The sequence below is a fragment of the Papio anubis genome, chromosome 6 (genome assembly GCF_008728515.1).
Source record: "Papio anubis isolate 15944 chromosome 6, Panubis1.0, whole genome shotgun sequence".
Classification (NCBI taxonomy): domain Eukaryota; kingdom Metazoa; phylum Chordata; class Mammalia; order Primates; family Cercopithecidae; genus Papio; species Papio anubis.
This window is the reverse complement of record NC_044981.1, coordinates 161,720,890-161,747,636: the sequence shown is the minus strand read 5'-3', so window position 1 is coordinate 161,747,636 and position 26,747 is coordinate 161,720,890. Positions and strand designations below refer to the sequence as shown.

The window sequence follows — 26,747 nt, the reverse complement described above, 5'->3', positions numbered from 1 at the left end:
ATGCATGTTCATTATTTACAACAACACTTTCTAAGTTGAAATAATCTTGTAACCTTGATCAAACCAAATCAAAAAATATTCTGTAACTTATCAACAGTTAGTCCTCTAACATATGAACTTAAGAGGGTGCCAAAATGCAGAAGCTTCAGATAAAATTTTCTGAAAGGGTTAGATTTTTTTCTAGTATAACTTCATTACAAACTCTTCATGCAAAGCACCATAATTGAATAAAATATATTGAAATGTGCAACTTATTTTTTTCCTAGTAAAAAGGTAAACCTCAGCAAGTTTGATTGATTAAAAAAATTTTTTTAATTAAAAAAACCTGTTGCAGAACTTCTTAGATGACTTCAGTAATCTAAGTGAAAATGAATATACATGGAATATGATTAAATACTATGAAAAGATTAAATAAGGAAGGAAAAATATTGGGATGAAATAAAAGTCAACCAATATAAGACAAGAACAATTTCAATTAAACTCCAGACACATTTGCTGATGTCTACTATGTGAAAAGCACTGTATTAGTACCTGTGGAGAATATACATGTAGAGAACGTGAGGCAGAATGAAATAGTCTGTTCTTTAGATGTCTTGAAACTTAAAAGTTGAAATGGCATAGACATTTTAGGTGAAAGGGCCAACAGAGAAATATTCTCAATGTTCAACGCATTAAGAAATTTATGGATATTTGGGAGACAATCTGAGAGCAAGAACAACAATGATAAATAATTCAAATGAGGATAATATGGCAAAAAAGACATTATATTCTACTATGCATGTTTTCCAATAAGAAATCTTTCATAATTCTTAGTGTTGTTCTTCTGTGCGTCATCAGTCCTTTTTTCTGGTAGCCTTTAAGATTCATTTCTGATTTTCAGCAGTTTGAAGATGATATGCTAAAGTCTGCATGTGTGTCTTATAATTTTTGATTAAATGCTGAACATCATTTGTAGACCACTAAAGACTGAGGTCAATAGTATTGATGCTTGTAAATGGTCCATCCTTCTCATCTAAAAGGCTTTTAGTATGGGTCATCGAGTCAATCTACCCAGTGGCTGAGCTGGATTTAGGTTTTGTTGTGGTTCTGGTTACATTCACTGCACCACTGGCTTCAACTTCTTCTATTGTTACCTTGTGTTTATGGTGGTGGTTGGTATGCTGAAGGGCTTTTCTCAGTGTTTCTTCCCCATCATCAGCTTTCAGTCTTTCCTTTATACTTATGTCTTATATGTGGCAGGGGAAGGGTGTTACTAGCTTTGCATGGCTTCTGTAAAAAATTACCACAAGGTGGTGGCTTACAACAACAGAAATTTATTATCTCCCAGTTCTGGAGACTAGATGTTTAAAGTCAAGGTGTCAGCACAGCCATTTCTTCCACAGCTTCAGGGAAGACCCCTCCATTCCTCTTCTAGCTTCTTATAGCCCCAGGTTTTCCTTGGCCGGTGGCAGCATTGTTCCAGTCTCTGTCTCCACCTTCATGTGGCTGTCTTCTATGTCTTTGTGTCCTCAGAAGATGTGCTTCACTCTGTGTCTGCATCCAAACTTTCCTCATCTTAGACAGACACCAGTCATTGGATTAGAGCCCGTTTGAATGCAGTAACCTCAACTTGATCACATCTCCAAAGATCCTATTTCTGAGTGAGGTCACATTCAAATGCACTGGGGTTAGGGCTTAAATATATCTTTTTGGAATATACAAATGTCTCTCTCCTTGCTCTTGTCCCTGTTTCAGTGATAGACTGTGTCATTTGTTTCCCAGGGCTTGCTAGCCTGGTGATAGAGATAGGAGAGGGGCATCCCCTTATTGTCCTGGATTAGCCTCAGCCTTAGGCAGGCCCTGTGTCTTGGAGGTCTTTCTCAGTGACTGTGGAAGGTCTTGTACGAAAGGAATTTTCTTTTTCTCTCCTCCAATGGTAGTAGACATCTATTGTATTGGTTTAGGGTGTTGGACCCAGGAGTTTTTTCTCACTTTTCCCATAATAGAGGACTGTTTTCTTTTACACTTTCCTCAACCGCAATGGATCATGATAAATATATTGGATGTGACTCGTTTTTCTCCTCTGCTAATGGCATAAAACCTTTTTTTCATAGGAAAGAAAAGTCCAGGAGCTACTTTGTGCCTTTTTTGCAACAGTAAAGCAACCGCTCCTCAAGGCTGCACCACTGCAGAGGGCCTTCTTTGGCAACCAACCCTACCTGAAGCCTTTCTGTGAGCACCTAGTGAAAATATATAAAGAAAAGTATTTGAGTCAGTGTTACCTCCTCTTGTGTCCATGGCTTCTAGAGGCCCTGTGATCTCATGCCTGCCCACACACGACTCTTAGGAATTTTTACAATGTTTTTGCGGAATTTTTCCTGTCTGCTAGTGTGGTTTCCAGCATCACTTCTTCCTGTGCTCTGCTACAGGTGAGTCAGTGCTCTATCTTATCTGTCCTTGGAAAACCATGTGGTTCCTTTGATTTTAGGCTGCGTACTTGCTCTGTGAACCTAGCTCTCTGATGAGTTAAGAAAAAAGTTACACTTGGAAGTTATCTAGCTTTATCTCTTAGCTAGGATGGCAGGAACACTTTCCAGGTTTCTGCATCCTAGGTAGAAGAGGACCTCCTTCCTTATGTCGTATAGCCAATGGTAGATCTGCACTAATGGCTTCTGATATACTTTGTCAAAAGAGTAAGTAATTTATACAAAGACAATCTTGAGGCATTGGAAAATCTTGACAAGCCATTTGTATCATGCAAAAATCTAAATATTATCTAGCATTGATTTGGAATTCTGTCTACTTACAGATTTCTGATTTGTTGAGAATTGGCTGTATTCTTGATGAATATGAAGCCTCCAGAACCTCTTCTCAGGCTTTTGTAACAGCCCTTAGGAATTCAGGGGGACACATCAATGAAAAGCTCAGGCAAAGGTGTCCCTTGGGATCCACAGGTTGGGTTGATCTGCTCTTGCAAATCATCACTGCTGAGAACTGTAGGTTGTAGCTGCTTCCGTAGCGGCTCTTTTGGGCTTACTCTTCTGTGCCATTCCCACATACACCCACCTTGCTGCCTACCCCCTGCTTCCAGCTTGATGTTTTTATTCTCATATCCAGTCATTTAAAAATAGCTAAAAGTATTTTCCATTTTGCATTCCATTTACACTTACTATTTTTCACTCAAGACTTTCTATGGAGACACTTCACTTGACAAAAAGAAATCTTTATAGTGAAAGGATGAAATATTCATCTCAGATGAATATTTCTGTTCAATTTGCCTGTGATACATTTGTGGTGACCTACTGAAGTGACACAAATGGAGATAATGGATAATAAAAGTAACTGCATGGGGTGGAATAGAACAGAGGATTTAAGAGAAACTTAGTATCCATAGATGATATTGAGATGTCTGTAAACTACATGACACTTTTCATAAAAGTGTTGCCATAAGTTACTGTTTACTTTTGACAAATCAATGTATTTTTATTTAAATTGGCTTAAGTCTCATGTGTAAATGAAATGCAGTATATAGATATATAAGTGAATTGGTATATTTATTGCTATTAATTTTGTCAGGTTAGGAGTTTACAGAATTCAGCAGAAATATTAAATTTCACCCAGCAACTTATTTTAATATTCATGGATTCTTTACATCATTTATTCTGTAATAATAATAATGAAGCAGTTTTATTAAAAGCTAAGTCTTTCTATTCCAGAAAACATGTCTATCCCAATAGTGTTGTTCAAATATTTAAGACCCTTCTATATGCTATACACTGTGATGAATATGGCTTAGTCCACATTACCTTCTTTAGATTCAAATGTAAATGACAAGATTTCAAACCCAATTTTTGTATAATTTTCATTTTCTTCAATGGATAAAAGAAATATTTCTTACATCACTCTGCACATTCACTTTTAATGTTAGTTTTCTTGTGTTTTTATAATATTTAACCTGTTCAAATAGAAACTTTAGTATTCACTGGGGTTTTTCCTTTAACCAGAGATAAGGTTAAGCTTTGTGTCCCCACCTAAATCTCATCTTGATTTTTAATCCCCATAATCCCCGTGTGTCAAGGGGAATCAAGTGGAGGTAACTGAATCATGGAGGGTGGTTTCCCCCATGCCGTTCTCATGATAGTGAGTGAGTTCTCACAATATCTGATGGTTTTATAAGCAACTGGCATTTCCTCTGCTTGCATTCATTCTCTCTCTTGCCACCCTGTGAAGAGGCGTCTTCTGCCACGATTGTAAGTTTCCTGAGGCCTCCCCAACCACGCAGAACTGTGAGTCAATTAAACCTCTTTTCTTTATAAATTACCTGGTCTGAGGTACTTCTTCATAGCAGTGTGAGAACAGACTAATACAACAAGTTTGATTTTTAAAAATTCATTTAGGTTGATTAAATTGACTGATTTGGCTCTGAGAACACACAGGTAAAAATCATTTTCCAGCTGCTCCTTGGCTCAAAATGTCAGTCATTTAAACTTTCACATACATATTATATTTTAACCATTTTAAGCATCATTGCATACCACTTTTTCTCCCCCTCCCCCACCCTTGTTTTCTATTGTTCTATGGAATGCAAAAAAAAAAAGAGAAAGATTTCAAGGACAAGTTACTAAATTAAGAACATTTTATTTATCTCCTCTTGTACTGCAAATTTTAAAATCTTCTATTTTCCTGATGCCTCAACACCACCACAAGTGAGCTGTAAGCAGTGGGCCCAGGAGACCAGGAGCACCAGTGGGACAACGCTGGTCACTGTCACAGTCTTCCCTTCTTGTCCTCCCCTGGCTGTGACCTAGTGACACTCAAACACACCAGTAAAATCTCTTCAAGCCTTTTGCTTGTGTGCTTGCTCCACGCTGTCCCCCATTAAATACCCTTATCCACTGATCCAGACTCTCTCAGTTTCCTACCTGCTTGGTCAAGCTTGCTCCCTGGAGTTCTTCCCATATGGGCCCCTATGTGTTGTGCCCTGCCTCTGTCTCTTGGACTATGACTCTAGTAAGTTCTTAAATTTCATGTCTCTCTAGAGTTGATTTCCACAGCTGCAATGCAATGATCCTTAAAGACTTCCCAAGAGGATAACTCCCACATTGACAACTTTCCTTCAGGAGACTAACTCCCACATTGACAACTTTCCTTTTTTTTTTTTTTTTTTTTTTTTTGATGGAGTCTCGCTCTGTCACCCAGGCTGGAGTGCAATGGTGGAATCTTGGCTCACTGCAAGCCCCGTCTCCCGGGTTCATGCCATTCTCCTGCCTCAGTCTCCTGAGTAGCTGGGACTATAGGCACCCGCCACCACGCCCAGCTAATTTTTTGTATTTTTAGTAGAGATGGGGTTTCACCGGGTTAGCCAGGATGGTCTCTATCTCTTGACTTTGTGATCTGCCCACCTCAGCCTCCCAAAGTGCTGGAATTACAGGTGTGAGCCACCGCGCCTGGCCCCAACTTTCCTCTCTTTAAAGCCATCAGAATATCTGAACATATGCCCTGTGAAGTCCCTGACCAGAATAGGTGTTGGGGACAACTTTATAGTTGTCATCAGTAGGGAACCTAGGAGTGTGTTGATATTTCAGAGAACTTAATGAGCCTAAAGATGGCAATTTTCATGAAGAAAGTGCTCACGAGCTTGTATCTAGAGTTTCCTCACTTCTTGGTGAGTTTATAGGTACAAAAGACCCCCAAACATGAGCCAATGACTTGCCATTTGATCAGCTTGCTGGGGAGTCAAGCTTTAGAGAAGGTGGGGTCCATCTCTTTAGGAATTCAAGCAAAAATGCTAGTGATAATGTTGCCAGAGAGGCTAGAATTAAGTATTATAGAGAATATTTTATCATTTCCTGCTCTTGGAGTCAACAAAATGTAGCAAAATCTAGAATAATTGGTACTGAACTTGCGGGTTTATCAAGCTCTTTACTTGGAGGTTGTTTCATGTTCCTTTGGTTTGTGGACTTGGTTGCTTACCTCGTTTGCTGACCAGGTGAGAGCTCCTTGAATGCTCTTTCTCAGTGTGATTCACTGGCTATTTGCATCAGGATCTTCTTTGGATTTTGGAAAATTCAGATTCTCCCATCTTAGTCCAAGGTTACTGAATCAGAATTTCTGATGATATGGTCTGAGAATCTGTGCATTTCATCTGCTTTCCAAACAAGAATGTCTGCTTCATATTTTTGGGCTTCAATATTCATATTTTTAAATAAGGAGGTTAGACTGGAATCTAAGTGGAAAGTTCTGTTTTTCAGAACTTTCCCCATATGATGCAGGTACAAGTCAAGGAAGCCCAATATACCCCAGAAGCTTGAAGGGGCAAATAAGAGATCCCTCTCGAAGCTTCTGCAGGGAATATAGCCTTGCCAGCTCCTTCGTGTCAGACTCTGGCTTCCAGAACCAGTAGGTAGTAAATTTCCGTTGTTTTAAACCAAGATTGTGGAAATTTGTTGCAGTGCCACAGGGATCTAATACATGATGATTTTCACTAAATATTAAAAGATGACTCCTGGGGGAAATTCTACTTTTATCAATTGATGGATAATCTGGAGTTAGATTTACCTCTCTGCTATAAAAAATTGGACAAAATTATGAAATAACTGCTTTCAGATATTCAACAACAGTATGGTATGATGTTCCCTGAGAGAAAGAAACTAGCGAGATGATCCTTAGAACAGAGAGGGTGGTCACGAGTCCATAACCTTACAGAGTCAAAGACACAGTGACTGGCAGGTAGGGAGACAAAAGTTGCTAAAATGTGCAGGATATAATACAGAATTGCTGGGAGTTATGCAGAGAACCAGCTCCAGGAACATACCTCAGGGGTTCTTTGAGCCTGTGCTGAATACCAATCTGCCCACATGGGTAGTGTGGGACTCTATGGAGCCAGCAGAAGAGCAACAGCTGAGGAGCTGCAAGGCAAGTGGTTCTGATATCCCACACAGGGCTGGGGCCAGGAGACAGCTAAACCTCAAGACAGCTGGAGTAAAAACACTTTTGAATCCTTTGGCAACCACTGGATATAGCAGTGCCACCCTAGAAGTAGGGCTAAATTGCCCGAAAGTAAAGACTACTCTAGAGCTGACTTTCCTGAATCATAAAACTTCAGAGGCTCAACTGGATTCATAATTGTCTGTTAAAACAAAACAAAACGGAGCAAAATATAACAACAAACAAACGAGGAAACAAAACACATCCAAAACGGAGAAAACACAATCCAAACACATAATAATGTAACATTCACAATGTCTAGCATCCTACAGAAAGTTATCAACATGTAAAGAAACAGCAAACAGTGACCTGAAAGAGAAAAACCAGTTAACACAGGTCCAGAAATGACAAGGACCTTAAAATAGGTATTATGAATATTACAAACATGTTCATAAAATTAAAGCAAAACATTGAGGAGAGAAATAAAAAGCATAAAAGGAACCTAATGTTATTTATAAAGATGAAAAAGATTATGCCAGTGGATGAAATGACAGCATAGTAAACAAAATGAAACACTGGCAAACTTGATAACAAGCAATAGAAAATATTGAAATAGAAGCAGACACAGAAATAGACTAAAACAAGAAACCTTAACAGAACCTCAGTGTGGGACAATTGTAGCGAGCAGTCTAACATCCATAAAATTGAAGGACCAGAGGAAATGAGGGGAGGAAAGATAGTCAAAGAAACAATGGTGGCCAAGCATGGTGGCTCACGTCTGTAATCCCAGCACTTTGGGAAGCAGAGGTGGATGAATCACCTGAGGTCAGGAGTTCGGGACCAGCCTGGCCAACATGGTGAAACCCCGTCTCTACTCAAATACAAAAATCAGCCTGGTGTAGTGGTGCATGTCTGTAATCCCAGCTACTCGGGAGACTGAGGCAGGAGAATCACTTGAACCTGGGAGGCGGAGGTTGCAGTGAGCCAAGATTGTGCCACTATACTCCAGCCTGGGTGACAGAGCAAGACATCAACTCAAAAAATAAATAAATAAATAAATAAGATAATAATAATGGTTAAAAATTTGTTAAAATATGAGGAAAACTGTAAATTCACAGATTTATGAAGCTAAAAACATTGCCTGACATAAATGAGGAAGAGAAAGTCTTATGAGGAGTTGGAGGAAAAAAGACATAGAAGACCAAATATATGAACCATTACAGACTTAGCGATAGAAAATATGCAAGCCGGAGACAGTTAGCATCTTAAAAATTCTGATAATGCTAGGGAAAAAAATAACCCTGTCAATCTAGTATTCTATAAAAAGTAAAAATATTTTCAAAAACACAAAAACAAAAGTACTCATTATTGTTCAGCTGCACCACATGAAATGTAGAAGGAAGTTCGTTGGGTCAAGAAAGTGACACTAGATGGAAATTGCTTCTATATAAAGGAACAAAGAACACTGGAAATGGTGACGGTTTGGCTGAGTAAAAACGTTTCACTTTCTCTTGTATTTTCCTCTTTAAAAGATAACTGACTGTTTAAAGTAAAAATAGTAGCAATATATTGTGGAATTCATCACATTTACAGAAGTTCAAAAGCACAAGAGCTTAAAGAATAGGAGGGAAGTGGAAGCACATTGCGTTCAGGGCTTTTACACTGTAAGCGAAGTGGCCTCGTATTATCTGAAGGTAGAGTGTGATTATGTAAAGGTATATATTGTATTCCATAGAGACACCACTAAAAATGTAAAACATAAAGGTAAAAAATATAAATCCCATAAAGGCACAGAAAATAGCAAAACAGTGACAAAGAACATATGGGACAATTACAAAGCCAATAGTAAGATGGTAGATGTAAACCTGACTACATTGAAAAAGAAAATACAATAAATGTATATGACCCAAACATTAAAATTGAAAGACACAAAATAGAGCAAGGCTCAACCAATGTCATCTACCGGTGACCCCCTTTAAATGCACAGGCATGGGAAGACGACATCCCATGCAAACACTTTGAAAAGAAAGCTGGGATTTGATTTGCATTTCTCTGATGACCAGCGATGATGAGCATTTTTTCATGTGTCTGTTGGTTGCGTAAATGTCTTTTGAGAAGTGTCTGTTCATATCCTTTGCCCACTTTTTGATTTTTTTTTTTTTTGTAGATTTGTTTGAGTTCTTTGTAGATTCTGGATATTAGCCCTTTGTCAGATGAGTAGATTGCAAACATTTTCTCCCATTCTGTAGGTTGCCTGTTCACTCTGATGGTAGTTTCTTTTCCCATACAGAAGTTCTTTAGTTTAATTAGATATCATTTGCCTATTTTGGCTTTTGTTGCCATTGCTTTTGGTGTTTTAGTCATGAAGTCCTTGCCCATGCCTATGTGCTGAATTGTATTGCCTAAACTACAATGAGACACCATCTCACGCCAGTTAGAATGACAATCATTAAAAAGTCAGGAAACAACAGATGCTGGAGAGGATGTGGAGAAATAGGAATGCTTTTACACGGTTGGTGGGAGTGTAAATTAGTTCAACCATTGTGGAAGACAGTGTAGAGATTGCTCAAGGATCTAGAACTAGAATTACCATTTGACCCAGCAATCCCATTACTAGGTATATACCCAAAGGATTATAAATCATGCTACTATAAAGACACATGCACACATATGTTTATTGTGGCACTACTCACAATAGCAAAGACTTGGAACCAACCCAAATGTCCATCAATGATAGCCTGGATTAAGAAAATGTGGCACATATACACCATGGAATACTATGCAGCCATAAAAAAGAAAGAGTTCATGTCCTTTGTAGGGACATGGATGAAGCTGGAAACCATCATTCTCAGCAAACTATTACAAGGACAGAAAACTAAACACCACATGTTTTCACTCAGAGATGTGAACCGAACAATGAGATCACATGGACACAGGGCGGGGAATGTCACACACCAGGGTCTGTCGGGGGTGGGGAATTGGAGGAGGTATAGCATTAGGAGAAATACCTAATGTAAATGATGAGTTGATGGGTGCAGCAAACCAACATGGCACATGTATACCTATGTATCAAACCTGCACATTGTGCACATGTACCCTATAACTTAAAATATAATAATTGAAAAAAGAAAGCTGGGAGTGGCCATGTTAATATAAGATAAAATCGACTTTTAAATAAGGATTGTTGCTGGAGTTAAGCATTTCCTAACAATGAAGGAGTCAGTTCGTAAAGATGACATAACAATCCTAAATGTTTAAAATAAAATGACTATAGACTGGGAGAAGAAGACTCTCAACACAGATGTCTCACAAAGGACTAATATTCAGAATATGTAAACAAGTCCAAGAAATCAATAATAACAAGAAAATTTAGCAAATTAAATAATGGGCAAAGGATTTGAACAAACCTCATAAAAGGTAATACTGCAAGTACATGCATATATAAATTTAATATATATTATATATACATATAGCCAATGCACAGATGAAATGGTGCTTCTCATTATTAACCAGGGAAATGCAAATTAAACGAAGAGTGAGACATTAGAGCACATGTACTTATCAGCTAAAATGATATAGACTGATATTACCAAGAGTTGCCATGGATAAGGTGCATCAGGAATAGTTGTACATTGCTGGGGGAATATAAAATGATATAACCACTTTGAAAAAAGATGTTGCAGCTTCATAGAAAGTTATCATACATGTATATGTTCCAATAACCATGTGAATTTCCTTATAGGTATTTACCAACAGAAATAAAAAAAAAATGTCCTTACAAAGACTGATATGCAAATGTTCAGAATGATTTTCTCATATTTGCCCCAAATTGTTAACAACCCAAATGTCCTCAGCTGACGAGGATTAATTGTGATGTATCTATACAAGGAAATATTTGGCAGTAAAACGTTTAAGGTTTTACTTAAACGTTTAAGTTACAACAACATGGATAAATCTTACAGTCATAGTGAGTAAAGGGAGTCAGGAAGCAAAGAGAAAATATTGTATGATTCAACTTACAGAAAATTCTAGAACAGTCATACAGGAAACAAAATGTTTAGTATTTAGGGGTGTTGTCACGGGAGTGGTGAGAGTTTATGGCCAAAGGTATGAGGGGACGTTTTGAGGTGAAGGAAATTGTTATTTGTAGTGGTGTTCACATTTTTGTTTGCATTTGTCAGAACCTATTGAACTACGTACACTGGAAATATGTGAATCAATAAATCTGATAAACAGAATGTGTCTCATGAATTTTTCTGCGAGTTCCAGGTCTGATGAGCACCATGGGGGTGGTTGAATTGGGCCAGGTGGAAGGCCCCTGCCACTCTCTTCCGGTTCTTGGGAACATTTCATTTGAAATATGGACCCTCAAACTATAAAGATCAGGTTTGTATCCATTTTGAACAGGAAGTTCTTCTCTGTGTTGGCCACAAGATGGCAGGGCAGCCTGCTTTATATCACTTAAAAACGTTCCATCCTAGATCCTAACAATATTAGAATATCGTTATGATCCTAACAGCAATTGTTTGACGTTGCGGCTGGCAAACTTCACTGTGTTCTGGCATCTGAAGGAGTGGGTCTTCCATTCGACCCGGGCTCCCCGCCATGCCTTGTTCATTAGAAGATCTGTGCACAGAGAGCTTCTGTGAGACTCCTATTTTTTTCACCTCAAACACCAAGCAATTCCCCGGGAAACATCTGTGTAGAAACAGGCAGGCCTCAGCAGACACTATTGTTTGTTTGTAAATTGAGAATTTTTGAGATGCACGCAATCATAACTTTATTCAATAGACACTGAGCTTCTGTTGTCCCTAGGACTTCAGTGCCTGCGTCAGGAGGCTGCATTCGAATGGAAACTCTGTTTTGGAATGCGTCGATCTTTGGCCTGCTGTTCCCAAAGTTCTTTCCCTCACACCTGCTGCCACCCCCAAGGAGAGGGGAGGGCAGCGGAAGGGAAGGGGCGGAAGATAGTAGGGCCTTATTCCTCCTGCTGGCTCTGGAACAGAGAGCGACTGCAGCCCAGCTCCTCTCTGCCAGCCAATGCTGTCCCCACTCCAGAAACTACTGCGTGGTAATAGGTTATTCATCTCCAGCCCATATGCAAAAGGGAAGGGAATGTTGAAAGAGTAAACAACAACACACAACAAAGACAAGCAAAAAATAAAGCGATGAGCTACAATTTTTAACCTCAGCTCCTGCAGCCAGGAAGTGGGTATCTGATAGCACGTGGCTTTAATAAACACCCAGTGAGAAAAACTGCTATTCAACTAAGAAGTTATTATTCCTGTCACCACAAGCCAGAGAGATTACAGACAAAAGACACCACTTCTTAGAACAGAACCACAGTGATTCGTAGAAGGAATTCTTCAGGGTGTGTTTTCTCTGGAGATCTTTACAGACCTTCTAACGAGGCCGTATTTTACAAATTTGGGAGCAACGAATAAGTGAATTATCTAAAACAATAGATAATAAAAGCAACTACATTTGCATCTGAAAGACTAAACTTTAACCATGCTAATGTAGTGGGGTGCCTGACCTAAGGAACACCCTCGCAAAGGTTAAATTTGTACTTTTCTTATATTGTCAGAGAGAATGCCAGATCCTTGACATATAGCCTGGACTGAAACTCCCTATTAGGGATGAGAGTAGATTTTTCTTAGAAGGGAAGAGAAAGACAAATAGTTTCAGTTGACTGTGAACAGGTGTGCAGCCAAATACTTTAGTTTTTGAGGATTTAAAAGAAAAGATGTTCTACTTGGAGTATGGTCACTAGAGAGGAAAGAGAAGCCGGCATTACCTCTGTGGGGTGAGGGTTTGACGTCTGATGCTGGCCTGTCCTTCCAGGGCTCACTTTTGCTCTGAGAAATGCTCTGCATGGAACCAGAAGGAGCTCCTGCCAGCACCAGGAAATTGGGCTTAACTGTTGAGACCTCAGGGCAAGAGTCTCAAGAGATGGGGCTTTCCTCCCTGGAGAGGCCTCATGGACCAGTAGGATCATCCTGGCCTGACAAGTGTGTAGATAACATCAGACCCAACTTCAACAGCAGGAAGTAGTGGCATTAGCAGCACAAACACAGTCTGGTACTGTGCGAGCCTGTGCAAAAAAACACCTCCCCTCTACGCCCTCCCTATTTCATGACCTCTTTGGACAGAAGCAGTTCCTGCAGTTCTAGGACAACGGAGAGAGGTGTGACTGAAGCTGAAGCTTCCAAACTTTTTGCAATTAAGAAAGCTGGAGTCTTGAGGAATTCAGTGAAAAAGCTGAGAGAGATGTTACTGTGTAGATACTCAAGTTTGCAGAGTGGCTGGTGCCCATGGCACAAAGATCACGTGCTTTTTAGAGCTATATTCCGACCGACATAAGAAAGCGACCCATCTTGGACGGACGTGAACCATCTAGCAGCACGTCTGGCATGCAGAACCTCAAGGGATTCACGGCTGATGAGAAGCCAAAGGACGGTGTAGAACCAGAAGCATGTGCTACAGAGAGGACCTGGGCCATAATCTCTAAGCCCTAGGAGTTGCATGGGTTTTTTTATTTTTTATTTATTTTCCTATTTTTACAAGAAAGAACTGCTAGTTAATGCCAGGGTATTCATTACAGATGCCTCATAATTGGGTTAATCATACTTGCATGTGTATAAGCACTTACAAATATGTTGGATGCACTTAGTATGATACACGTAGTGTAGTCATATGCCTATTATACCTATACGTGTGTCTGTCTTGTGTGTCTCAACAAGGAGATGTACCTCAGGCAGGAAGACATAAACAACCCTTACAGTCAGTTCCAGAGAGGGCAGATCGGATAGACAGCAGTCCTACAGAGGATGGTTCTTAAGTCAGACGAGCGACAGCTTAGGCACTTACTGTATTCACATCTCCCAGACCCACACAAGCAGGGGCTAAACATTATGGAACTGGTAATTAGTTATTATTTCTAGGAGTTCTTGGAATCCTTTCCTAAAACATAAATACATCAGGCCATTCATCCTAGATAATATCTAATGTGAACTGGTAGAGCTAATTTCTATCTAAAAGGTCAAGTGCCGGTAGTGATAGTAACTGAGTCAGGGGAAATATTGTCAGCTAAACAAATGGATCTGGGTATGGAGCACCAGTCAAGGATGCCAGATCTGAATGGGCAGTGCAGTGAAACACCTGAAATCCCACAAAGGTCTGGGTTTTCAGGTGAAGGAGAGGGGGTCTCTTGGGAGGAGCTTGTTCAGACAGCAGGTGAACACAGCTCGATTCATGCTGCATCAACTCACAGCTTCGTCTCCAAATGGAGTGGGAGCAACTCACATGAGAAGTACTGAGGACTCAAATACCAGGGATGGTGAATAGTTTCATCCTGGCACCAACTCACACTGATTGGGAGTGGCTGTCTAGAGAATCAATCATCTTGGGAAGGGTTTGGAAGGTGAGCTCAATTTCAACAGCAGATGATTTTGTGTGTGCTTGATTAGAAGTCTCTCCTTCTGTGAGGAGTGGGGTGGCATGTGCAATGCATTTGCCATTCCAACTGTAGGTGTAACTATATTTAGCTTGGAGCTATAGCAGCAATAAGTATATAAGATATCTTATGAAGCAAACTAGCGAGGTGTTAAAAAGAGCATGCTCAAATGTTGCTGGTGACCATGTAAATTAGTACACATTTTCTGGAGAGCAATTTGCAATATATATTCAAACATGCACAGCTTTGACTGTAAATTCAATTGCAGGAATTTCTTTTATGGCAACGATTGGAGATGGGCATACTCACATTGCAAGGATGGTGTTGAAATGCAACAAAACATTTTTAAGGTGTGTATTAAATAAATTCTATTTTTAATACAATAAAATGTTGAGAAGCAACTATAAATCATGGTTTTAAAAATATGTAATGATTGGAAAATAAGACTCTCATCTCTGAGTCAACGGCTTATAAATGAATTTTTTTCCTCCTTAATTTTCTATATTTTCCAAATTTGCTGCAGTTTTAAAAAAAATGACTCTGACAAAAATGTAAGCCAGAATTAGACACAAATTTTATCTGTAATGTACATGAACAATAAACCAGGGCTTAAGCTTTCTATATTTCTGAGTTGAATTCAAAAGACAAAAACTTAATGACATTAAAGAGATGTCAAAGAAAATGAGTTTCTGCTATTTAAAAATAAATGCTTATAGACAATGATAGATTTACCTCCCTCATGATCTTCATACTCTATTAGGGTTTTAGGGAATTTTGTATTTGTTCTATAAAAACATTAATTATGTCTTTTAATTATTTAACCTGGTGGCAGAAAGTATTTTATTTCTTCAACTAGACCAGGCATAATTGCCCACAAAGCAATTTAGTAAGTTTGATAATGCATACTAATATCACCCAAAGCTTTTAGTCTAATATTTTCATGTTTCATTTACATCTAATTAATATTTAGTTTTGGCGTATTCTCTGTGTATTTTATTTTCTTCTGTTTTGGGGAACTGTCTTGCTTTGGGGAACTGTCACATGCTTTTGGTAATTTCTAGAGAAGAAATCTTTATCATCAGATGCCCCAGAAGAATTTGGCTCTGTGAAGACCAATCACACGGTGAGAACTGGCTTTCAGTAGCCCTGCATGAAAAATGATGTTAAATAGGCTGTGAGCAGGGATTGCCCTCTAACTGAAGAGTTGAGTGATGGAAATTCCCTTTAGTAGTCAGTGTGCCTAATTTTCTAAATATACTTGGACAGTTTTCTTCATAAGGCTCCCCCGCCACAGGTGTGTTTCCACCTAATTGACTTCTCTTCACTTCCCTTCACCTTATTTGCTTTTCATCACGTTCTCTGACTCTCCTTTCACATAACCCCTGTTCTATCATAGCCTCAAGGCTTTGCTGTGAAAACTTCTTTATTTTTAAATTTGTGAACAATTCATTTCTCTAGTTTGCCAGAAAATTTTGCATTGCTATAATGAAAGTATTTAGCCGTAGTAAATGCACATCTTACACCATTCTCAATACACACCTTTTAAAGTAGCATGTTCGCATGAGAGAAATGACAGCTGATTGGTTGATAATTAGTCAAAGGCATATTGCAGAAACGTGATTATTTGTGGCTTGTTAAATTATTGGTATAATTAGAATGTCTTACAACTAGGAATGTCTGTTTGACTTTATGTATGCCTGGGAAAAACATATTTATTTTTATGGTGTAATGTAGTGATAGAAAATTCCAAATCTGTAAAGTTGCATTTACTGTATTTACACATTTGTAATCGTATTTATTGTAAAAGAAAACATAACTTGTTTTGTCTTTCTGTTTCTCTCACATGCCCACATACACATATAGATTATATACATATATATTCACATGTTTATCCAATAGTATTTGCTTATTTATCCTTTTTACATTCTGATAAAATTGGCCATTGAAAACATTGCCGTTAATAAGAATAATAAGAATGCAGCACTTAAACACTGTAAAAATGCCCACTTTGGTGAGATAAAGCATAAATATTGGCAGAAAAGTATTTTAAAAAAATCTGTATTAGAGATTCCTCCAAGAGACTCCTAGACTTGATAAATGACTTCAGTAAAGTTTCAGGATGTAAAATTAGTGTACAAAAGTCAGTTGCAGTTTTATACATCAACAATGTTCAAGCTTGTTCAAGCTGAGAACCAAATCAAGGATTCTATCCCTTTATGATAGCCACACACATATACAAATACCTAGGAATGCATTTAACCAAGGAGAACTACAAAACACTGATTAAAAAAAATCAAAGATGACACAAACAAATGGAAAAACATCCCATGCTCATGGATTGCAAGAATTAATGTTGTTGAAATGACCACACTGCCGTAAACAATCTACAGATTCAATGCAATTCCTATTAGATTACCAATGTAATTTTTTACAGAATTAGAAAAAACAATTAGAAAATTAATATGGAACCAAAAAAGAGCCCAAATAACCAAAGCAATCATAAGCAAAAAGAACAAAGCTAGAGGCATCCCTACTTGGCTTCAAAGTATACTACAAGGCTACAGTAATCAAAAGAGAATGGTACTGGTATAAAAATGGACTCATAGATCAATGAAACAGAATAGAGAACCCAGAAATAAAGCAACATACCTAAAACCAACTGATCTTTGACAAAGTCAACAAAAATAAGCAATGTGGAAAAGACTCTCTAGTCAATAAATGGTACCAGGATAACTGGATAACAGAAGAATAAAACCGGACCTCTGTCTCTCACTATACACAAAAATTAAATCAAAATGGATTAAAGACTTAAATGTAGACCTGAAGCCATAAAAATCTTAGAATAAAAGCTAGGAAAACCTCTTCTGGACATCAACCTAGACAAATAATTTATGACTAAGACCTCAAAAGCAAATTCAACAAAAACGAAAATAGATGAATGATACTTCATTAAATTAAAGAGCTTCCGCAGAGCACAAGAAACAGACAGCCTACAGAATGGTAGAAAAATATTTGCAAACTATGTATTCCGCAAAGGATTAATATCTAGAATCCATAAGGAACTTGAATCAATAAGAAAAAAATAAGTAACCCTGTTAAAGAGTGGATAAAAAACATGAACAGAAATTTCTCAAAAGAAGATATACAAGTGGCCAACAAACACGTAAAAAAATGCTTAACACTACTCATCATCAGGGAAATGCAAATTAAAACCACAGTGAGATGCCATCTTACCAAAGTTATAATGGCTATTGTTAAAAAGTCAAAAAATAGCAGATGCTGGTGAGCATGTGTAGAAAAACGAATGCTTACACACTGTCGATGAGAATGTAAGTTAGTACGTCTCCTATGGATTGAAAAACAATATGGAAAACAGTATGGAGATTTCTCAAAGAACTAAAAATAGAATTACCATTTGATCCACCAATTCCACTACTGGGTATCTACCCAAAGGAAAAAAAAATTGTTATATCAAAGACACCTGCAGGTGTAGGCTAAATGCAGTACTCTTCACAATAGGAAAGTCATGGAATCAACGTAAGTGTCCATCAATAGTTCCATCAATGGGATCAACATAAGTGTCCATAAAGAAAATATGGTATATGTACACCATTGAATACTACTTACCCATAAAAATATAAAATCATGTCCTTTGTGCAGCATGGATGGAGCTAGAGGCCATTATCTTAAGTGTAGTAAGTCAGAAACAGAAAACCAAACACCACATGTTCTCATAAGTGTTAACTAAACAGTGGGTACATGCAGACATACAGAAGAGATCACAGACAGTGGAGACTCCCAAAGGGGAAAGAGTTGGGGGGGAAGTGAGGATTGAAATATTATCTATTAGGTACAATGGTCACTATTTAGATGATGGGTTCCCTTGAAGCCCAAACGTCACTGCTACACAATATATCCATGTAACAAATCTGCACATGTACCCCCTGAATCTAAAATAAAATAAAAATAAATAAAATTTATATTAAACACTTTTTAACATCTTTGAGATTATATTTATGAAAGTAAGTTTTAAAGTTAGGTGTAGTGTAGAAGTTGCTCAACTTTTCTACCAAATAATTTTAAAGTAATGGTTATCAAATTAAATTGACTTTTATAAAAAATAGATTTCTCAAATGAAAGCACTTCTTTTTTGCTGATAAATTAATTGATGTGTGGAAAGTTTTTCTCTCAAATGGATTTGGATATAGAGCTCTAAAAATTTATTTGGGTTAATTTTACCCAGAAGGATTGTCTTACAATTGATTTACTATTAATAATTTGCTGTGTGCTCCATGCATAAATAATTGAGATTGGGAGAAAATCATACCTTGAGCATATCTTGGTCCATTTTCATGCTGCTGGTAAAGACATAACCAAGACTTGGCAATATACAAAAGAAAGAGGATTATTGGACTTACAGTTCCACGTGGCTGGGGAGATCTCACAATGATGATGGAAGGTGAAAGGCACATCTCATATGGCAGCAGACAAGAGAAGATAGCTTGGGCAGGGAAACTCCCCCTTATATAATCATCAGATCTCATGAAACTTATACACTATCATGAGAACAGCACAGGAAGGACTCGCCCCCATAATTTAATTATCTCTCACTGGGTCCCTCACACAACACATGAGAATTCAAGATGAGATTTGGGTGGGGACACAGCCAAACCATATCATTCCTCCCTTTGCCCCTCCCAAATCTCATGTTCTCACATTTCAAAACCAATCATTCTTTCCCAACAGTTCCCCAAAGTCTTAACTCATTTCAGCATTAACACAAAAGTCCACAATCCAAAGTCTCATCTGAGACAAAGCAAGTCCCTTCTGTCTATGAACCTGTGAAATCAAAAGTAAGTTAGTTACTTCCTAGATACAATGGGGGCACAGACATTGGGTAAATACAGCCATTCCAAATGGGAGAAATTACCCAAAACAAAGAGGTTACAGGCCCCATGCAAGTCTGAAATCCAGCGGGGCACTCAAATCTTAAAGCTCCAGAATGATCTCCTTTGACTCCATGTCTCATATCCAGGTCACACTGATGCAAGAGGTGGTTTCCCATGGTTTAGGGCAGCTCCACCCTGTGACTTTGCAGGGTACAGCTCCTCTCCCAGCTGCTTTCATGGGCTGGCATTGTCTGTGGCTTTTCCAGATGCACAGTGCAAGCTGTCAGTGGATCAACCATTCTGGGGTCTGGTGGATGATAGCCCTCCTTTCACAGCTGTACTAGGCAGTGCCCCAGTAGGGGCACTGTGTGGGGACTCCAACCCCACATTTCCCTTCTGCACTGCTCTAACAGAGTTTCTCCATGAACATCCCACCCCTGCAGCAAACTTCTGCCTGGGCATCCAGCCATTCCATAGATCCTCTGAAATCTAGGTGGAAGTTCCCAAACCTCAATTCTTGACTTCTGTGCCCCTGCAGGCTCAACATCACATGGAAGCTGCCAAGGCTTGGGGCTTCCACCTCTGAAGCAAAAGTCTGAGCTGTACCTTGACCTCTTTTAGCCATGGCTGAGGGGGCTGGAATGTAGGGTACCAAGTCCCTAGACTGCACACAGGAGAGGGACCCTGGGCCCAGCCCACGAAACCATTGTTTCCTCCTAGGCTTCTGGGCCTGTGATGGAAGGAGTTGCTGTGACATGCCCTGGAGACATTTTCTCCATTGTCTTGGGGATTAAAATTCAATTCCTTGTTACATATGCAAATTTGTTCAGCTGGCTTAAATTTCTCCTTAGAAAATGGGATTTTTTTTTCTATCACGTTGTCAGGCTGCAAATTTTCCAAACTTTTTTTTCTGCTTCCCTTATAAAACTGAATGCCTTTAACAGCACCCAAGTCACCCCTTGAATGCTTTGCTGCTTAGAAATGTATTCTGCCAGATACCCTAAATCATCTCTCTCAAGTTCAAAGTTACACAAATCCCTAGGCCAGGGACAAAATGCCACCAGTCTCTTCACTAAAACATAACAAGGTCAACTTAGCTCCAGTTCCCAAAAAAGTTACTCATTTCCATCTGAGACCACTTCAGCTTAGATTTCATTGTCCATATGATTATCAGCATTTTGTCAGAGCCATTCAACAAGTCCCTAGGATGTTCCAAACTTTCCCACATTTTTCTGTCTTCTAAGCTCTCCAAACTGTTCCCAGCTCTGTCTGTTACCCAGTTCCAAAGCCGCTTCCAGAATTTTGGGTATGTTTTTAGCAGTGCCCCACTCTACTGGTACGAATTTACTGTATTAGTCTATTTTCACACTGCTGATACAGACATACCCGAGACTGGGTAATTTATACAGGGAAAAGTGTTTAATGGACTTACAGTTCCACATGATTTAGGAGGCCCCCACAATTATGGCAGAAGGCAAGGAGAGGCAAGTCACACTTTACATGGATGGCAGTAGGCAAAGAGAGAGACAGCTTGTGCAGGGAAACTCCTCTTTTTAAAACCATCAGATCTTGTGAGACTTATTCACTCTCGTGAGAACAACACAGAAAAGACCCATCCCCCATGATTCAGTGACCTCTCACCGGGTCCCTCCCACAACACGTGGGAATTCAAGATGAGATTTGGGTGGGAACACAGCCAAACTGTATCAGATGAATATGCAAATAAATGACAAACTGTGATAGCAAAACTAGAAGTGTTACTAATGTGTGATTATGACATTGATCACTGAGAAAAATCAGTGAAACCATGGCAAATAAACACACGAAAAGATGTTCAACACTGCTAGACTTTGGAAAAATACAGGTTAAAACCACAGTAGAACACACGATTAGAAAGTCTAACATGAAAAGGAATAGCTGCGCCGACTTTGATCAGGTCGTGGAGACCTGAACACTCACATCCTCCTGGTGTGACTGTAAAATGGCACAGTCATTTTGGTAAAGAGTTTGGCAGTTCCTCAAAAACTTTAACATATGCTTTCCATATGAGCCAGAAACTCTATTCCTAGGTATTTACTCAAGAGAACCAGAGGCACCCATCCATATAAAGATTATACACAAATGGCCACAGCAGCTTTATTTGCAGTCGTCCCAAACTGGGAAAATAAGCCAAATATCCATTAATACATGAGTGGATAAACAAAACATGATATATCCATGCAATGGAATACTACACAGCAAGAGAAAGGAATAAACTAGTGATGCGTCCACAGAACGGATGAATCTTAACTATGCAGAGTGAAAGAAACTGAACAGAAAAGGTATACATACTGCATGGTTTCATTTATATCAAATTCTAGAAAATGCAAACTTATTTATAATGATTGAAAGCAGATTTCCACTTGGCTTGGGATGGGATGAAGTGGAAGGGATGGGAAGGAAGGATTTCAAAGAGGCAGAAGGAAACTTTGTACATGGCAGTATAAAAACTTGTCAAAATTATCAGTGTCCATTTTAAAGACATGCAGTCTGCTGTATGTTAAATATACCTCAACAAAGCTGTTAAAAAGTACAAATAAAAAGTAAAAATGGAAATATCCTAGAGAATATTGGCTACCTATCCCCAAATGGAAAATAATGATTTAGAGCTTTTATGCGGTAATGCCCCATTTTATCAACCTAGAGTGACTTGGTTTCATAGGGTGAGACCCGCGGTCTGTTCTGTCCTATGCACGGCCTGCTCCGTGCCTATGCACTGAGTTTATCTTGCTTGGTTTCCCTGAGCACAGACTGCTCTTGGCCAGTGGCCCTTGTGTCCTGGATAACTGCATGGATTGCATTGTTCCCACAACCAAGTCAGGAATTCTGACATCTTTGCTCCTTTCTGTTTGTACCAGAGACTCTCATTGTTCTTAAAAAAAAAAAAAAAAAAGCCAATATGCACAACTAATTTTTTTTACACCCAATTTTAGGATTTATTTTCTCAAGACGTTTAAGCAAGGCTGGTCATGTGGGGTGAAGTCCTTTCCCTGCCATGCTGGGGCCTAGTGATGCCTGCAGAGGGCAGACCAGGCAGAGGGATGCTGGCAGTGTTTCTCGTTGGAGCTACACACATCGCTTAGATTTTGGTCCCACAGGACCACAGCCCCATGAGCCCATTAGGCAGCATCTGGTACCCAAATGGGGCAATAGTGACTGAAGAGTGTTGGCACCACGCTCTGTCCTGGCCAGGAGGGAAGCAGAGGCAGGAAGGTGTCCGGTCGGGGGCCGGCTCCCTGCAGCACACCTGCCAGTCATGGATCAGCCATTGAGACTGCCCGCAGGGGAGTCCCAGTGTTCTCTCGGGAACCCTGGGACAGGCCTGTGGGTGGCACCTTTCTGTCCCTGGACTCTCCTCCATCCCTCAGGGCTGTGTGTTCTTGTGGTCTTGAATCACCTGCTGCCTTGCTCTCCCTGCAGATGCCCAGGCCAACCCTGAGAAGCCTGCCTGGGGGCATTGCTGTGGCTGCCTGTAGGGTCAGGATGAAATGGTGGGGAGGAGAGTCTGTGACCCCTGCGGCTGGGCAGGTCCATGGGAGGCAGAGCCAGGGAGCAATCGAAGCCCACAGGGGCTCCTTCCACAGTGCTGGCTTCCAGAAATCTGGGGGAAGTGGACAAATGTATTCAATGTTTATGTTACAAACTAAAAAAGAAACAAGCAGATTAAGTTATACTTGCCGAGTTTTAATTCAAATTCTTTATTCAGAAGATAAGATTTCTTTGCCTCTACCATCAGTCCCCACCCAAGGCTTCTCCATGGTGGTCCCTCTGAGCAGGTGCAGGCTGGGCAGGTTTGAGGCCTCTTTGGCACCCTAGACTCCCAGGAAGGATGTACTGGGGTGGGGAGGCCAGAATCTGAGTCTCACCCCAAAGCTCCCTGCCCCAGCTGCAGCCCCTGGCTGGCAAACAGTGGGCCCCTTTCCTGTGCCCTGTGTCTGGTGCCCTGTCTGTGGTGCACATTTCTCTAACATTGGAAGAGTTTTGCTAGCAGTCCTTGGGATTAGAATCACAAACAATCCCAATTTTCATCTCAGGAATGGATGTACTTTGTTTTTTCCAAAACATCCCCTATCTCCATTGGGTTAGGTCGGTTCCAGGTGCTCAGTGGGGACTAGCGTGTGTCTAACTGTGCTCTAAAGCATCAGATGTCACACTCACTTCTGTCGAAGGCAGGACATGGCACCAAGGGGATCCTTATTCTCATTCAGCGTTAAATACAGACACGTGTCTGCTTTGCCGCCCTCTGAGAAGAGCTTGCTCTCGGTCGTCCTGAAGCCATCAGGTTGGGTAGGTATTCAGTCGTTGCGGGTCACTATTACTGAAGCTTTGACCCTTCCCGTTCCAGCATGAATTTGACATCTGTTTTTCAGCATTCTTTGTTTTACTCACAAAGGACTAAGACTCAGCCTTTGATAAATTCTCATTTGCAGAAGGGATGTAAAAAGAAAAAAAAGAAAAAAGAAAAAAGCATTTGGGTCCTTATAAGAAATACACCAGTTGTACTCTGACTCTTCCTGGTGGTGTGATCGTTTTGAAGTTTGCAGGGTAACACACACACACACACCACACACACCTCCAAGCATGAAAAGAACTTGAATTAAGTCAGGCACCGTGTGAAGGGACAGGACTGAGAAGAGAGGCTCCGAGCGTGCTGACAAGCCTCTTCTTTATTCTCCAGAGCTAACTGAGTCACTTGATACACAGGCACTGAGAAGAATGAAATTCTGACAGCCTAATTTGAGCTTGCAGTTCCAATGAGATGTACATAAGGCACTTGTTATATTTAGTGACAATCAGTGTCATTTTCTGTTTAAAAGCAATCCATTGATTTGGTTGCCTGTGAGTGCAGTAGCCTTTTGAGGTGAATGACAAGGCTTCGTTCGGGCTCTGGTTATGGTTGGGATAGTCTGGAGACTGAGATGAGAGAGGGGAGGCCCTGGCTGTCAAGTTGGTTCGGGGGATGTGTGGGGCAGGGCCTGGGAACACTGCAAATAGATGTGACAATCCTGCATTTGACAGTAAAAATGAAGTTCATGCCCGGCCTTGATGATTTCACCCCGAAGTGGCAAGATTTTGATTTGCAGAGATTCAAGTGGTGATGTGTTTGGACTCTAAGTTCAGCTTGTGTAGTTTTAAAGTAGATAGAGAAAATCTAAATCTTTATGGATTTAGAGGAAATGCTGAGTGTTAGAACTGAAAAAAACAAATAAATAAAGCAAGAAGGCGAACAGGACCGATTTCGCCAGTAGGTGGCAACATCAAACCACGCCAGAACCACTTCCTGGCACTGTTCTAATGAGGAGGTTACAGCTGTATAAAATTTCCTGTTGGCATAGAAGGTGAAGTCAAGGGTTGTAATAAAGACCATTTTGAGTCTTTGAAAATGCCGCATGTCAGCAGCAATGAAAACTGGCCCTTAAAAAAAAAAAATAACCCTCAGGAACGAGGACGCCAAAGAGGGTATGAATCAGTGTCCTAGTTGAAATAGTAACTGATGTCATGGGTGAAAATGAGCACACAGATCTCATATGTTTATCCCGGCCATAAAGTGGTCACATCCATTAAGTGACTGGAAATTTCATTTAATTATAAAAGAGAGGACCATATTAGGAAAAGATGTAGGCAGCTGATTTCTGAAAAAGATGTAGAATGTATCCTAAATAATAGACTTTCTAAACTTTGATCTATTTTTTTTTTTCTTCCCCTCTCCAAAGGAATCTTGGTAGTTGGAACAGCAAGGACTGTTCAGGTCAAGGTAGGATGTAATTACACTGCCAGATGGGAGACTATTTCTGCCAACCATGATTCTAATTTAGTCTTTTCCTTTATCCAGTACTAAATTGACTCTACTTAATAGAGCCACATACCGCCAAAACCACCACACTGCCTGTGTAGCATTCTGATTTGGAGCTCTCTTGTAACATTTCAGAGGAGCCCCAATTTTAGATTGAATGAAGAAAAAATAGCAATATTATAAGAATGACTAAGCTCAAAAGAGACTGCAAAAGATTTAAACAAAGTGTAAATTAGGCTGAAATGGGACTCTGACCCTGAAAACCCTCGCTGGGAGGACGTGAGGAGACTTTCACTTGGTGGCTTGTGCCTCTAAACTGAGATTTCCTTAATGTCAAGCCCAAACTATCCCAGCAAGATTTTTTTTCTTTTTGGCTCAAAAATCTTAATGGAACCCATTTGTTTCCCCCTCACTGAGAGTGCCGTTCAGCTAAGGCCTCAATAAAAGCTCTTCTCCCCCAAATCACTGTATTTTCAGGTCAATGAAATGTAATTGAGTCATAGATGTGCTATTTTTCTACTGCAGCCGTCCAGCAGGGAGGGCTTTGGGACCTGGCTTCTCTCCAGAGGGGGTGTACCAGCTCTCGTTTCTTAGGGAATAGTAAAGTTGGGGATAGAAATGTAAGAGAAGAGGGCTTAGAGAACTGAGGTGAGAGAGAACTCAGAAGAACCTGAGTATGGGTGAAGACAGAGCTTGTGCTGGGAGCACGGTTCTGGGAACCCCTAGTTGCTTTGTCTTATTTTCTAGCTTGCCAGAGTAACCCAGCTGTGACCCTGGTCAGAGCCTATGGAGGCAATTATGGTGATTTTTCAAAGAAATTTAGGATTAGTCCATTTCATAAATTTCGGTAGCTAAATTCTCCTTTTACTCATATAAGCTCTGAAACTAACACCATTTGCAAGTCCCTGAATTCACTTATCCCCGCTGACTACAACGACTGCCCAAGGCATGAACTCTTCCCGCTGTCTCCTTGTGGAAAGAGTCTGGCCTTGAATTAGCCACTCTGTTTGCATCTCAGGTCTACCCTTTGTAGCTCTGGCTCCTCTCCTAATCCAAACCCAGCCAGGCCATGCTGCTATCACGCTTTGGAGACTCCTTCCTGCAGGGCGTCTCCTTTTCACATTTTTAGGCACATGGAGAAGAGAGATCCTCAAGCTCTTGGCTCTCCTCTGTGGTTCCAGAAAGTGATTCCATCACTATTCCTTAACAGTCCTTCTCCTTTCAGTCCTCCGTGTCTGATTCTATTACCCTCTGAAAATTATTGATGGCCTTGGCCTGTTGACCTTTAGCATGTTCTGACAGCACAGGTACCTGCCCCTCGTCACAGGCCAGCAATGCTGGGTAAAAAATGGATAGAAGTCCTGCAGCACGAAAGTCATGAAACTTTGTTCCTGGGTATACCACAAACTCACAGGTTCTTTCCTTGGCCAGACAATATCTGTCTTCCTTTCCCAGCCTGTCAAAGCAGGAAGCATCCTCCTTTCAAAGGCTGACCCTTCCAGTTGGCATCTCTGTCTTCTTTAAGATCTTACCTCTTGTTTTTCCTTTTGTCTCTCTTTTACCTGAAAATTCTCCCTCACCACTTGATCTTTCTCTGCGTCTACAGATACAGTCAGATACATCACTTGAGAAAAATAAAAGGGTTTTTCTTATGCTGAAATGT

At 40.0% G+C, this 26,747-nt stretch overlaps 1 long non-coding RNA gene across 1 annotated transcript in view; it reads left to right on the top strand.

The window, feature by feature from the left end:
- LOC110743195 overlaps nt 1–16,812 on the top strand; it is a 28,164-nt gene extending 11,352 nt beyond the window's left edge. The window contains exons 2-4 of the long non-coding RNA XR_002521844.2: nt 2,094–2,408; nt 14,631–14,712; nt 15,424–16,812. This is a non-coding gene — a long non-coding RNA (uncharacterized LOC110743195). The remainder of the gene's footprint in view (nt 1–2,093; nt 2,409–14,630; nt 14,713–15,423) is intronic.
- The last annotated feature ends 9,935 nt before the right edge of the window (nt 16,813–26,747 follow it).